Source organism: Trachypithecus francoisi, unplaced genomic scaffold (assembly GCF_009764315.1).
Source record: "Trachypithecus francoisi isolate TF-2019V2 unplaced genomic scaffold, Tfra_2.0 Contig01461, whole genome shotgun sequence".
In the NCBI taxonomy this organism is placed as follows: domain Eukaryota; kingdom Metazoa; phylum Chordata; class Mammalia; order Primates; family Cercopithecidae; genus Trachypithecus; species Trachypithecus francoisi.
Genome location: NW_022681433.1, coordinates 6980776 through 6993871, shown reverse-complemented (window position 1 = coordinate 6993871; position 13096 = coordinate 6980776). Strand labels below are relative to the sequence as shown.

The 13096-nt window shown below is 41.1% G+C and overlaps 1 protein-coding gene across 4 annotated transcripts in view; it reads right to left on the bottom strand.

The window, feature by feature from the left end:
* The window catches only part of SPART (spartin), a 43738-nt gene extending 43121 nt beyond the window's left edge, over positions 1–617 (bottom strand). Inside the window, exon 1 of one of the 4 annotated variants that reach the window (XM_033235250.1) lies at positions 418–617. The gene's annotated coding sequence lies outside the window, so the exon portion shown is untranslated. Of the gene's footprint in view, positions 1–48 lie in introns of all 4 variants that reach the window. The other 3 variants (XM_033235254.1, XM_033235244.1, XM_033235247.1) reach the window with 3 other exon arrangements.
* Between the last annotated feature and the right edge of the window lie 12479 nt (positions 618–13096).

The window sequence follows — 13096 nt, the reverse complement described above, 5'->3', positions numbered from 1 at the left end:
CCCGCCCACCCAGGGGACCGCGCAGGGGTGAACTCCCTCGCGCCCCACCTGCGCCTTCCAGACCTCGGGCGCCCTGGCGTCGCCACGAGATCTCCCCGCGCGGCCGCCGCGGCACTGGCCAGCTCCCGGTCCCTCACACGGGTCGCCGCTGCGCTCGCCGGGGACCGGTCCCCAGGTTCCCAAGGCCTCGCCCGCGCGCTCGCCGTGGCAACTAAGACGTTCCAAGACGCGCGCTCTCGTGACGCTCCGCGTCACGAGACCGCGCCGCCCCGCCCCACCCGTCGGCCTCGCTCCAGCCACCTGGCCCGCAGCACGTCGTCGCCGCCGCCGCAGCCTAGGTCACGTGAGTGCCCACGCGCGCGTCTTGTCAGCGGATTCGTCGCCGGTCTGCTCAGACTAGGTTCTGCCCACTCTGACCTTCTAAATGGTACGTGGGAGGACGTCCGTCCCCTTCGAACCTAAGAGTCACCGTAACACTCTAGAAGGGGAGAAAAGGAGCGAGGGCGGCAGGCGACAGAGAACCTCGCGAGTCAGCGGCTTCGCGCAGATCCCCCTAGGCACAGTCCCCCGCGGCCACGTCGGCTGCTCCGCGCCTGCGCAATCTCTTTCTCGCCCGCGAAACCGAGGCCTCCGGAGAGACTAGAAGAGAGTGTGGGCAGTGAGCGCTTGTAGCCGCTAGAGGGAGCGCTGAGCACAGTGCGCGAGAGACAACAAAGGCTGATTGTCCCCTCAACGCCTCTGCAGCCTCAGCTTTATGACTTCTGTATCCAGAGCACAGTTAGTTTCCAAAAGCCCGCCTGCACCACGTGTTTTAAGTCTGGGTGTGTGTGTAAAGTCTATATCACTATCATAAAACTGTTAGTTCCTGACTCCAGGATACAAAGAGTAAAATCAAAATGAACATACTTTACCTTTCTTGACAAGTGTTTTTAAGTTGGTAAAATATTGTAGATGACAGACTTGTACTCTTCAATAGGCCTGCCTTAGGAAAAAAACAGAAAAAAGAAAAAGCAGTATGTATTTGCCCTGAGCATTTAGGACCAGTTTTGTTGTTGTTGTGTTTTTGTTTTGTTTTGAGACAGTCTTACTCTATTGCCCAGACTGGAGTGCAGTGGCATGATCTCGGCTCACTGTAACCTCCGCTTCCCAGGTTCAAGTGATTATCATGCCTCAGCCTCCAGAGAAACTGGAATTACAGCTGTGCACCACCACTCCTGTCTAATTTTTGTATTTTTAGTAGAGACGGGGTTTCGCCATTTTGGCCAGGCTGGTCTCGAACGCTGGACGTCCAGTTAGCCAGGCTGGTCTCGAACTCCTGACCTCAAGTGATCCGCCTGCCTCGGTTTCCCAAAGTGCTGGGATTACAGGCGTGAGCCACCACGCCTGGCCTTAGGACCAGTTAAGTGACTCTCCTAAGGATTGCAGTGATTTATTCCAGATGAATTAATCAGATTAATTTAATCAAAAGTAATTAGTGATGGGGACTATTGGACTGGAAGAGGGTTTTAAATGTAAAACTGGGAGCCGTTTGGTACTTCCCTCAAATCTCAAAAAGGTAGCAGTCAGTCATCCTATAAAGCAAAACCTATTAGAGGGGAATATATTAATACAGTGGTTTCAAATGATTTGCTCTTATACCCCCAAAGGAATCCCCAAAGACTGTGACTGTTTTCTTACTTCCACATTTTTGGATTGACCATCACAATTTCTCATCTGATTTAAATAGTTACAAAAGAAGCAACTTCTGTTTTATTGTAAATTATCATTTTAAAATAAAAGTTATGTAACTTTTAAATGTAGCCAGTGGAATCTAAATACCAATTTAATGTCTAACATCATCAATTTTTAAAACTATGTGAACAAGCTTTTAACAGAAGGAAATTGTACATAATTTCTTTTCTTCTTGAACTCATATTTCCATTCTATATTGTGAAATTGTATCCCACTATTTCTTTAGTCTTGCAAATATTGGGCAGGCTTGGTGGCTCATGCCTGTAGTCCCAGCTACTCCAGAGGCCAAGGCAGGAGGATCGCTTGAGCGTAGGAGTTTGAGACCAGCCTGGGCAACATGACGAAACCCGTCTCTACAAAAAAACACAAAAATTAGCTAAGCATGGTGGTACACATCTGTAGTCCCAGTTACTCCAGAGGGAGGTGGGAAGATCACCTGAGCTGGGGAAGCAGAGGCTGCAGTGACTGAGTGAGATTGTGCCACTGCACCCCAGCCTGGGCAACAGAGCCAGACCCCATCCTCCCTGCCCCCACCAAAACAAGAAAGAAAATCTTTTATTGGTCATCTACTCCTTTACATTTAAAAAGTACATACATTTAAATACAATTTTAAAATTTTCCAACAGCCATAAAGATGAATGTGTTTAAAACATGTAGAATTTCTATACACAAACTTTTTATATACAGAAAACCCTAAAGAATTTACTACAACACTGTTAGAAGTAATAAATGAGTTCATCAAGGATTCAGGACAACAGGTCATACAGAAATCAATAGTATTTCTATACACTGGCAATAAACATTTCAAAAATGAAATTAGTTCCATTCATAATATTATCAAGAAGAATAAAATACTTAGAAATAAATTTAGTAAGTGCAAGACTTGTATGCTGAAGACCATACAACATTGCTGAAAGAACTTAAAGACCTAAATAAATGGAAAGACATCCCATGTTAAAGGATTGAAAGACAATATTGTGAAGATGGCAATACTTCTCAAATGGACCTCCAGATGCAACACAATCCATGTCAAAATCCCAAATAACTTTTTTGCAGAACTTGGCAAGCTGATCCTAAAATTCATACAATCTGGGGAAATATAAGGACCCAGAATAGTCACATGCGTGCACACACACACAAATCTTGAAAGAGAAGAATGAAGTTGGAGGACTGACACATTCCAATTTCAAACTTTACTACAAAGCTGCAGGCCAGGCAGCGTGGTGGCTCACACCTGTAATCCCAGCACTTGGGGAGGCCAAGGCAGGTGGATCACCTGAGGTTGGGAGTTCAAGACCAGCCGGACCAACATGGAGAAACCCCGTCTCTACTAAAAATACAAAATTAGCCAGACGTGGTGGCGCACGCCTGTAATCCCAGCTACCCGGGAGGCTGAGGCAGGAGAATCACTTGAACCCGGAGGTGGAGGTTGCAGTGAGCTGAGATTGCGCCACTGCACTCCAGCCTGGGTGACAGAGCAAAACTCCATCTCAAAAAAAAAAAAAAGAAAAAAAGAAAAAAAAAGAAAAGACCTTCAGTAATCAAGTCAGTGTGGTTAATTTTTGTTTTATGAGATACAGATACATTTACGTTCACAGTAGCTTCCATGTATGGTTAAGTTACTGCTAGCCATAGTGGTCTAGTGCTGACTTCTAGGAATATTCGTACTACTGACTGCAGAATTACCTGGCATCCTAACAGAAAGACACTGGCCAGGCATCATATTGCTTTGTGTTTGTGTCCTACAGTGCACAGTACCGGAGGGATGTGGGAGGAGAAGAAACGAGTGAACAGGGCCAGAAGCTCATCTGTGGAAAAGTGTAAGGAAAGGATTTGGTTTGCTCATCAGTACGTGGTCAAAACCTGTATTAGGGATCCTTCCGAATTTGATAATAATTGTGAAACTCTTGTGACATTCTTAATACTGAATTATGAAGCTGAACTAAGCTTTCCTAAATTGTATTAAAAAGCTAATATTGATAAACCATGCTAGAGGAAAAATTGAATTATCTGTTATCTCTGTGGAATATGTTGCAAAATCATTTTCATATGAAGAAGCAATCAGCATAGTCAAGAAAGGTGGGAAAAAGTATTATGGGATGTGCCGAGCACCGGAATAATAGAATGATGTTACTTTTCTGGATTTTGTGGTATCTCTAGTATTCGTCAGCTTTTTAAAATTAGTAATTTTTTGATTCACTTTTATTGTTTTCCTTCAGAAGGCCATTCAAACTGTGAAAGCTGCAAGCATCACAAAACTTGGATCTGCTTAGGCCAAAGAGGGGCTTGAGATTAGCAGAAAATAATTGCTTATATTTGGAAACATGTAAAAAGCCATTTTTAACATTTAATATATCTTATTGAAGTAAAACAACGCTTGGATTGTCAAATCAGATTGACAAGATTCAGAGCTTTTACCCAGTCACAAGAAAATAATGGCAGCATCCAAAACCACTAACCCAGCTCCCCAGGGCTTCCCCGAATTCCTTAGAACACATTCTGGCTTAGATCTAGCAGGTGAGGTCTCTGAGTAAACTATGTCAGTGAACACTTACACAGATGGAGCTCTTTCAGTCAGGAGCTATCTCCGTTTTCTACTGAAATAATTATATGCTGGAGACTGACATCTTCCACTGTGCCATTCCATGTATTAATATATCTATCAGTTCCAGGTTTATTTACCTTAGGCCATCGAGACAGACCAGGTGTACCCTGCTTTAAAAAGCATTTCATAGACAAGGACTCCCCACTCTCTTTCCACCAGAATATACCTTGCATGTTTACAAGGAGATTTGGCTTAGTTATTTCCACTTGGCCATCTCAGGATAGGAATAATTGGCTAAAGACCAGCTGCTATCACTTCTAACCTATCCCCCGTGTCTTTTTTTTCTCACCAGATCCTTCTAAAAAAAATAATTCTCTAACAATAGTGAATAATTGTGGCTGAGGTCTTTAAATGAAAATTACCATCATACCATTATAGAAGAGAGCAATACTTTGAAATCTTGGCACTGTTGGAGCTTTTACCCCTGGGTAATGCACCAGAGGAAGATTTAGGGAGCCGAGCGCTGTGTATTTCTTGCGTAAAGTGGGAGAAGTTTTAATGTGAAAAGAGGAGTAGGAAAAAAGATAGTAGGAAATAGCACATAAGAAATTAAGATCTGGATATTGATTATCTTATATCCCTGTAAATTTTCTGCATACCTCCAGGGGTATGCATACCCCGGTCAAATATTTTTACATCACATACTTGCAGTGGAGAGTCTGGGACTACTAGTTCTAGAATCCAAGAGCCTGAGTTGGAAGCCACCTTCATCTCACAGTTGTTGCCACTTAAACACTCTGAGCCTGTTTTCTCATCTGTAACATGGGGATGTGATAATAGAATCTGCCTCATAGGGTGGTTACCTAAATTAACTGAAGTAACTCATTTAAAGGTGGCACTCAAGCCAGGTGCAGCAACTCACACCTGTAATCCCAGTACTTTAGGAGGCTGAGGCAAAAGGATCACTTGAGATCAGGAGTTCAAGGCCACCCTGGGCAAAAAAGCAAGCCCTCGTCTCTAATTTTGAAAAAATAAAAAAAAAGTTTACACTCAATAAATATTGGTAGTAATATATGAATTTCTTCTCTTCTTGCTGACATTCTTTAATGATTAGCAAAGAACAATTTGGTTTTAAGCAAATCTGAATGTTTTTTAAAGTCTAATTGTCTTCCTTAAGATTGATGAAGTTGTTTTCTCTTGGCAAAGAATTTATTTCACTGTACAAAAAAATGGTAATATGAATGCTATTATAACCCTGTCACAGTGCCATTAATAAAACAGTAGTATATGCATACCATTATTTTGGTAACATAAATGTTCTCAGAAGAAGAATCTACTTGTTAATGGACTTTAGGAATGATATATGCCTATTTGGGTTTTAGGCATGCAGTATCCATTATACTTACAAATCCTGGGTGATTATGCCAAAGACTTTTGTGTAGAAGCCTGTAGTTTAGTTAGATGAATGTGCTAGAAGTTTCATCATAAATTATGCTAGATTCAATTTCATTCAGGTTCTTATTTCTTTTATTCAAGTGCTGAAAATATATTATTTTTTTCTTTTCATCTATTATATCATATTGTCAGTGGGTTTTAGAAAACCCAGAGAGTATATCACATAATGGTGAATATCATTAAAATGAGAAATGTCCAAATTACTTTAGCCGTGAATTGAGTTAGATGTCAGGGTATCCATCTCATGAAGTGAACTTAGGTTATCACTAATGATATAATCTAATTCCTTCAAGCTCATGTTGAAATCAGTGGGTGACTCGGTGTAAACTAAAACTCCTTGTGAGTACATTATGTTGAGGGCTAATGTTTTAATAATGTTCTAAAAGTTCTACATGAGATAAGGTTTCCAACCTGTGATCTCATTACATTTTTCTTTCTTAAACTCTGCATTATATGAAAAGCATGCATTTGACAAAAGATCAATAATTGTGATGTTCTTAGTAAAGTATAACTTTCCTCTTACAGACCAAATATAGTGGATGATGGGCAATCTGTTGATTAAAAATGGAAAACAATTTCTTTAACATTTCTTAGTAACCTAATTTGACTTTGTACTAGCTAAATTGTATTTTTTATATTATGTTATAAATAGGCTAATGGGTTGGCTATCTTATTTTCTATTATATATATAACAGAGCGGTGGAGTGGGATTTAAAACCAGGCACCAAAATTCTTCTAAGAACTGCATTCCTTTAGGAAAATACATTGGTAAGCCACCTAGATTCAAGACTGTGTCCCCAAGGACACAGGCAAAATCAGACAAATAAATGAGAGAATACTTACACAGCATTTTGTAATACTGTCACTACATTACAAATGAGCAAAGATTTGCACAAATGGAGTAGGGAATGAGAAGCAGTGAAAACTGAGAAGAGGCCAGGTGTGGTAGCCTCACACCTGTAATCCCAACACTTTGGGAGGCTGAGGTAGGAGGATCAATTGAGCCCAGAAGTTCAAAACCAGCCTGGGCAACACAGGGAGATCCCGTTTCTTAAAAAAAAAAAAAAAAAAAAAAAAAAAAAAAAGACATTGAAAATTAGCCAGGCATGGTGGCACGCACCTGTAGCTCCAGCTACTTGGGAGGCTGAGGTGGGAGAATCTCTCAAGCCCGGGAGGTTGAGGCTACAGTGAGCCGTGCTCACATCTCTGCACTCCAGCCTGAGTGACAGAACCAGAACCAGTCTCAAAAATAGAAAATAAAAAATTGAGAAGAGAGGAAAAGCCAAGTAACATGATAGATTGACAAAAGACTCAGAACGAAGTTTCCAAATTTTACATTTGAGGTTGCTTTTGCTGTTGTGATGTATAAAGGCTACATTTTCTGAATACTTTAGAGCAGTGTGCCAAAAAAAAAAAAAACAAAACTGTGTTTTGTCTTGTTTTGCTTTGCTTTGTCTAGAAATGTAGAAAAAAGGCTCACCATTCATCTTGTTTACATGGTACAGAGCAAGACAAACGTGTAAAGAATGAGACCAAGAATGGTGCTGAGAGAACCCATGAACTGAACTCCTTAGGGAAAGGAAAGGCTCAGAGCCAAAGATGTCCTCGAGACTGGAAGCCCCTGGGGAGACCATTGGACATTTTGAAGAAGGCATTAGATTTTCTATGAGAGGTGGGAATGGAAGCTCAAAGCAAATGTCAATGCCTTCCAGCCAAATACAATCAAGAATACACCGGAGGTTTTAGCAAACTGGGTTTATTACTCATTGAAGTGAGGGAGAACACACCACGGGGAGTCAGGAGACATCTCGGTACAAGGGTGTTAGAAAGGCCCTGTTATAGCACCTGGGCTTGTGTTAGGTGATTTTGAATTGGTATAAAGAACTGGGCTTTGCTCTGGGTTGGGCGCTGTCAGGAATCAGGAGTAATTCTATGACTGGGGATGTTAAACCTTATCTAGGAGGGAAGATGAGAGCCACACCAAACCTGTAATTAGGAAAGAAGCAGCAGTCTCTCGTATTAGCCAAGATAGGCAGATGTTTGGTCAATTTTGTGGTTTCAACAACATTCATATACTCTCTTCAGACATGATTTCAGAGTGGTTGTGTTTTTGTCTTGGTCCTTCAGTAGTCACAGAGTGGTTTTGTCTGACGTGCACGTTCTGTGAATTGTTTATGTTCAGTTGGGTAACTCCAAGGCCTAAATAGAGGTAACAGGCCAGCTCCTGGCAACACCTGGAAAGCTAGGCCTGTTCCAAATGTCAAAGGATGCTTTCTTTCTTTCCCACAGACTTTATGAAGTAGAGTGATCTTAGATGACACTGGGTTAGATCTATTTTATCAGATTGACAGCTGGTTGATTAAATTCTATTCCCCCCTTTAAACCATGTCATTAAAAAGAAAACCTATGTCATGTTTTAATCAGTCAATTAGTTGATTAGCAATATCTATTTGATGTCCTTTGTAGGTAGAGGACTGTAACAAAGGAAGCATAAAGGAAGTTTTCTTCTACATCATAAGATATTCCACCATGACCATCCCTTCCTTAAAAAAGTAGTCTTTCTCTGTCCAGGAAAAGGTGAATAACTTAGCAGACCTTGACTGGTCAGACCCTGCACTGTCCCAAGAAAGGCCTGGTCTTCAGGACTGTCCTCTGCACTTAAGGAATATTTTGTTCTGATAAGAATGGCTTTTTTAATGCCTTTTGCCTGTGGGAGCTAGAATCTGAGTTGCTGAGGTCAACCCTACAGGCACTGCATGCCTATAAGGTGGACCCCCAATAAAAATTCTAGACACCAAGGCTCAGGTGAGCATCCTGATTAATAACACTTTGCACATGTTGTCATGCATCATTGCTAAAAGAATTAAGCATGCCTGTGCAACTCCACTGGGAGAGGATACATTGGAGCTTGTGCCTGTTTTCTCCTGGACTTCGCCCGCCCCCATGCACCTTTTCCCATTGCTAATTTTAATGTATGTTCTTTTGCTGTAATAAACCAGAACTGTGGGTATAATTGCTTTCCTAAGTCCTGTGAGTCCTCCTAGTGAACTGTCAATTCTGAGCATGGTCTTGGAGAGCCATGATTAATTCTGCAACTGTATGTCTTCTTTACAGCCAATTCTACTCTATGTGGATTTACTTCTTTAATCTTTTTTCACAAGAAAGCAATTTTCAGTTTTGGCATACTTTTAACAATAGCTGAAGAGGAAACTAGACCTAGAAACAGAAAATGTAAGTGAAGAAGACAAAGTGAAAGTAGAAATGTTTACAACAAAAATCTTGATAGAGATAAAGTAAGTCTCCTTTTTAGGATTGTATTCAGTCATTCAGTCATTCAAACAATATTTATTAAGCACCTGCTTTGCATCAGGCAATTGCTTGATGATGGAGTCACAGTGATCTTTAGAACAGATGTGGATATGTGGGTTCACAACACATACTTTGTGTTTTTGTTGTTGGTTTTCTTTTTTGAGTCAGCACCTTGCTTTGTTGCCAGGCTGGAGTGCAGTGGAACTATCACAGCTCACTACGGCCTTAAACTCCTGGGCTTAAGTGATCCTCCTGCCTCAGCCTCCTGAGTAACTGGGATTACAGGCATGCACCACCATGCCTAGCTCTACAACATGTATTTTGTATTAAGTTATCATGGCAGAGCTAACTCTGTACAATTCTGAGTGCCAGAAAGGAAATGTGGGAAACACCCAAGAGGTCATGTCTGTTTTCAATATCAACATTACATAATCTTGCTCTGAAATCTCAGTGAGGCCTGGAAAGGACAGCTATTTTCAGTGGAAAAAAAATAAAGGTGTGGAATATCGGAACAGCACAGAAAATGACATGCCAACGTATCTCCTACTATGTGTGTTACTTGCAACAAAGCAAATGTTTAAACATCTCATAAAACTGTGAAAGTGTAAAATCATGAGCAGTTTCTAGTAAGTGTAAACTAAAAATAAAATTCTAAGGTTCCCCTCAACCATCTGAATGGACTTCCTCCTCAGCTGGGGCTTTTTAAAAATTTAACCTGAGAGACTGTTTCAGGCCATGATGGGAAGTGGGGGTCGAACATGACTCATTGTATTAGGTTGGTGCAAAGATAATTACAGTTTTTCTCATTAAAGTAATGGCAAAAAAAAAAAAAAAAAAAAACACGCAATTACCTTTGCACTAACCTAGTAGCTCCTTGGCATTAACATCAACACAGACTTTAAGTCTGATAACGTGAGGGTTCAGTCAGGCTGGTGGGAAAAATTTTAGTTATAGAAAATATACACAAATCCTTTGGGAAGGCCTGAGGGTTTTTACATATAGTACTTGGCTGAAGGCAGTCTTGTCCCTTTAGTTAAATAAATTAGAGTAGAAACAAAGGAATGTGGAGAGTTTACCTAACTAGCTTGTTTACTCATGTGGTCCTAAGACTAACTTTTGATCTGCTGTGGGTGCTTAATTGCCATGGACTTAGGAAGTCTGCAATATCAATTACCCCTTAGTGGTGTTGACTCAAGCCTTTGTCAATTAATCTTTACTGAATAAATAGGAGTCTCCCTGGCTGGTTGAGGCCGTGCTTTACAGCACTCTGCTTGGAGTCTGTAAGCGGCCTGGACGCTCAGCCGGACTGGCAAAGCAGAATATCTGTATGTCAGTGTACTTTATTCATCCGTCATTGGGTCAGGGTCTGTGGGACAGACTCCTGCATGATAAGAAACATTTTACAACCTATTCTCTCTGAAGTCTACTACCTGAAGGCTTCCTTTGCAAATAAGAACTTGGATTTCCACAATCCTTTGTCTTAATCCAGACAGCCCTTTCTGTTGATCCTAGGTCTTTAGACAAACTCAACCGTCAACCAGAAAATGTTTACATTTACCAATAGCCTGGAAGCCCTCGCACTTCAAGTTGTCCCCCCCTTTCTGGACTGAACCAATGTATATCTTAAATGTATTTAATTGATGTCTCATGCCTCCCTAAAATGTATAAAACCAAGCTGCACCTCGACCACCTTGGGCACATGTTCTCAGCACCTCCGCTGTGTCACGGGCCATGGTCACTCACATTTGGCTCAGAATAAATCTCTTCAAATATCTTACAGAGTTTGACTCTTTTTTGTCAACATAAGTAAGGGAGGATACATGGAAGTTAGTGTGCGTTATTTACTAAATTGAAATTTGCGAAATATTTCATGTGTTATTATTCTGTGTATTAAATGTGCTTTGTTTTATTTCAAGCAGTGTAAAGATAAGTGCTTTTAACGACAGTTTTAATCATTATCCCTCAAACCTATTTTCCCCACCAATTTGTGAATGTCTTAATGTAGATATTCTTCCTCCACTTGAGAAAGGCAACTTTCCCTTTCCCCATGAAGGCTGCACTTCCTAGGTTCTCAGGGTTGTCGTTGCCACTGGGATCCAGGTAACCATCACCTAAGAACCCTCCTTGGAGTGGGGCAGAGCATGGATGCTTCCGCTCTTACAACCATGGATACCTAATCAGTTATTTTCAAGGGTGGGTGGTTGACTTTATCTGGGACCTGCTTCCTGAGGAGGCACAAGTCATCTTTGCTGGTACAGAGGCGAGGTGATGGAAACAGTCATTTTCTTAGAAGAATGTGAAGGTATGGCCACCTTGGAAAAAGCCCCTGAGGCTCCTGCTAAGGATCCTGCTGAAATACCGGATTCAGGGGAGAAGAGGAATGTCCTACCGCTGTGCAACCTGCAGCAAGTCACACCCACAGAACTTCTGTTTATACACTGCTTGTCTTTTTATAAAAGGAACCTATAAGTGGAATGTGAAAGAACCCCTTGGCAAAACAGCAATTATTAAAATAATAACTGGTGGCCGGGCGCGGTGGCTCAAGCCTGTAATCCCAGCACTTTGGGAGGCCGAGACGGGCGGATCACGAGGTCAGGAGATCGAGACCATCCTGGCTAACACAGTGAAACCCCGTCTCTACTAAAAATACAAAAAACTAGCCGGGCGAGATGGCGGGCGCCTGTAGTCCCAGCTACTTGGGAGGCTGAGGCAGGAGAATGGCGTGAACCCGGGAGGCGGAGCTTGCAGTGAGCTGAGATCCGGTCACTGCACTCCAGCCCGGGCGACAGAGCGAGACTCCGCCTCAAAAAAAAAAAAAAAAAAAAAAAAAAAAAAAAAAAAAAAATAACTGGTTACGTTCAGGTATTCTCGGTTTTTAAATTCTGTGTCATTGTGGATTACAAGAATAAAGAGACTATCTTTAGTGCTGGTTCACTGTATCATCAGTCAGACACTAGCCCTTCATGAATTGATTACTTATGGGAGCAGCCAAGAAGAAAAATGTGTGATGAATTGCCGGCAAAATCCACCGAGCACCAGGAATTCATTGTGGAACATCCTTGATTGTCTTGGGAGGATTCCCATTCCAGAACAGCTAACACTTTTCTGGCAATATGCAGGTTTTGGATGGAAAGATCAAGGCCCAGAAATTCCAGCTCCAGGACTCTCAGTTCTTGGAGCTGGTCCATCTGAGCCTGATTGCCCAAATGAACTGATATTATAGCTGATTACCAAGAACACAGTGCACAACAGATTTAAATGCATCAGTTCATAAAGGGTTCATAAGCAAAGTCACTATTCATAGAAAAAAAAAAGAAAAACCTGCTATTTTATGAGATTTGGCAAAAATACACCAACAGTTATATTTTACAGTTAAAATTTTCAAACGATTCTTCCCAGAAACACTTTTTTTGGTTGTTATTCAATCATACTCATTTTATGAATGGTCTTTATTTCTTAGTCTTCTTTGCATGTTTGGATTTCTAATTGCTGCTGTTTCTTTAAAAAATAAAGCTCTTTTTCGTAAAGCAGTACTAACTTGAAAAACCATCATCTCCCTGACACAGCTGCAAAGACTTGTTGCTGTCATGACTAATATATGAAGAGGAGAAATGAAAGTTGAATTTACTTATTTTTTTCTCATAGTCCCAGTTTGGCTCGAACAATTGGTACTGTATTACTATTACCAACAAAAAGAAGCTGTTGGCCATTTTAAAAACTCTCATTCAGGACACAAGTAGGTCTTAAGAATCCGTTTCTTTTGAAAGAGTCAGTTCTGCAATCCAAAATATTTCCTTAGTTTAATTTACATATAGAGAAGTCCCTGTAGTGTCAGATCACAGCATAACTGAGCATCACTGAACTGTATTTAGTCACGAGGTTTGATTATAACAGCAGGGTGCTTCTTATGCAGTCCTGAAGACATGGAAATTAAAATGCTAAGAAAATCCTATTTTAACAAGCTCACACAAACTCATTTATATTAAGCATTACTTGCCAAGTCTATAAGTTACTCCATCAGAATAAGTTAAAGCAGTTTTGGAATTTGATGAACTG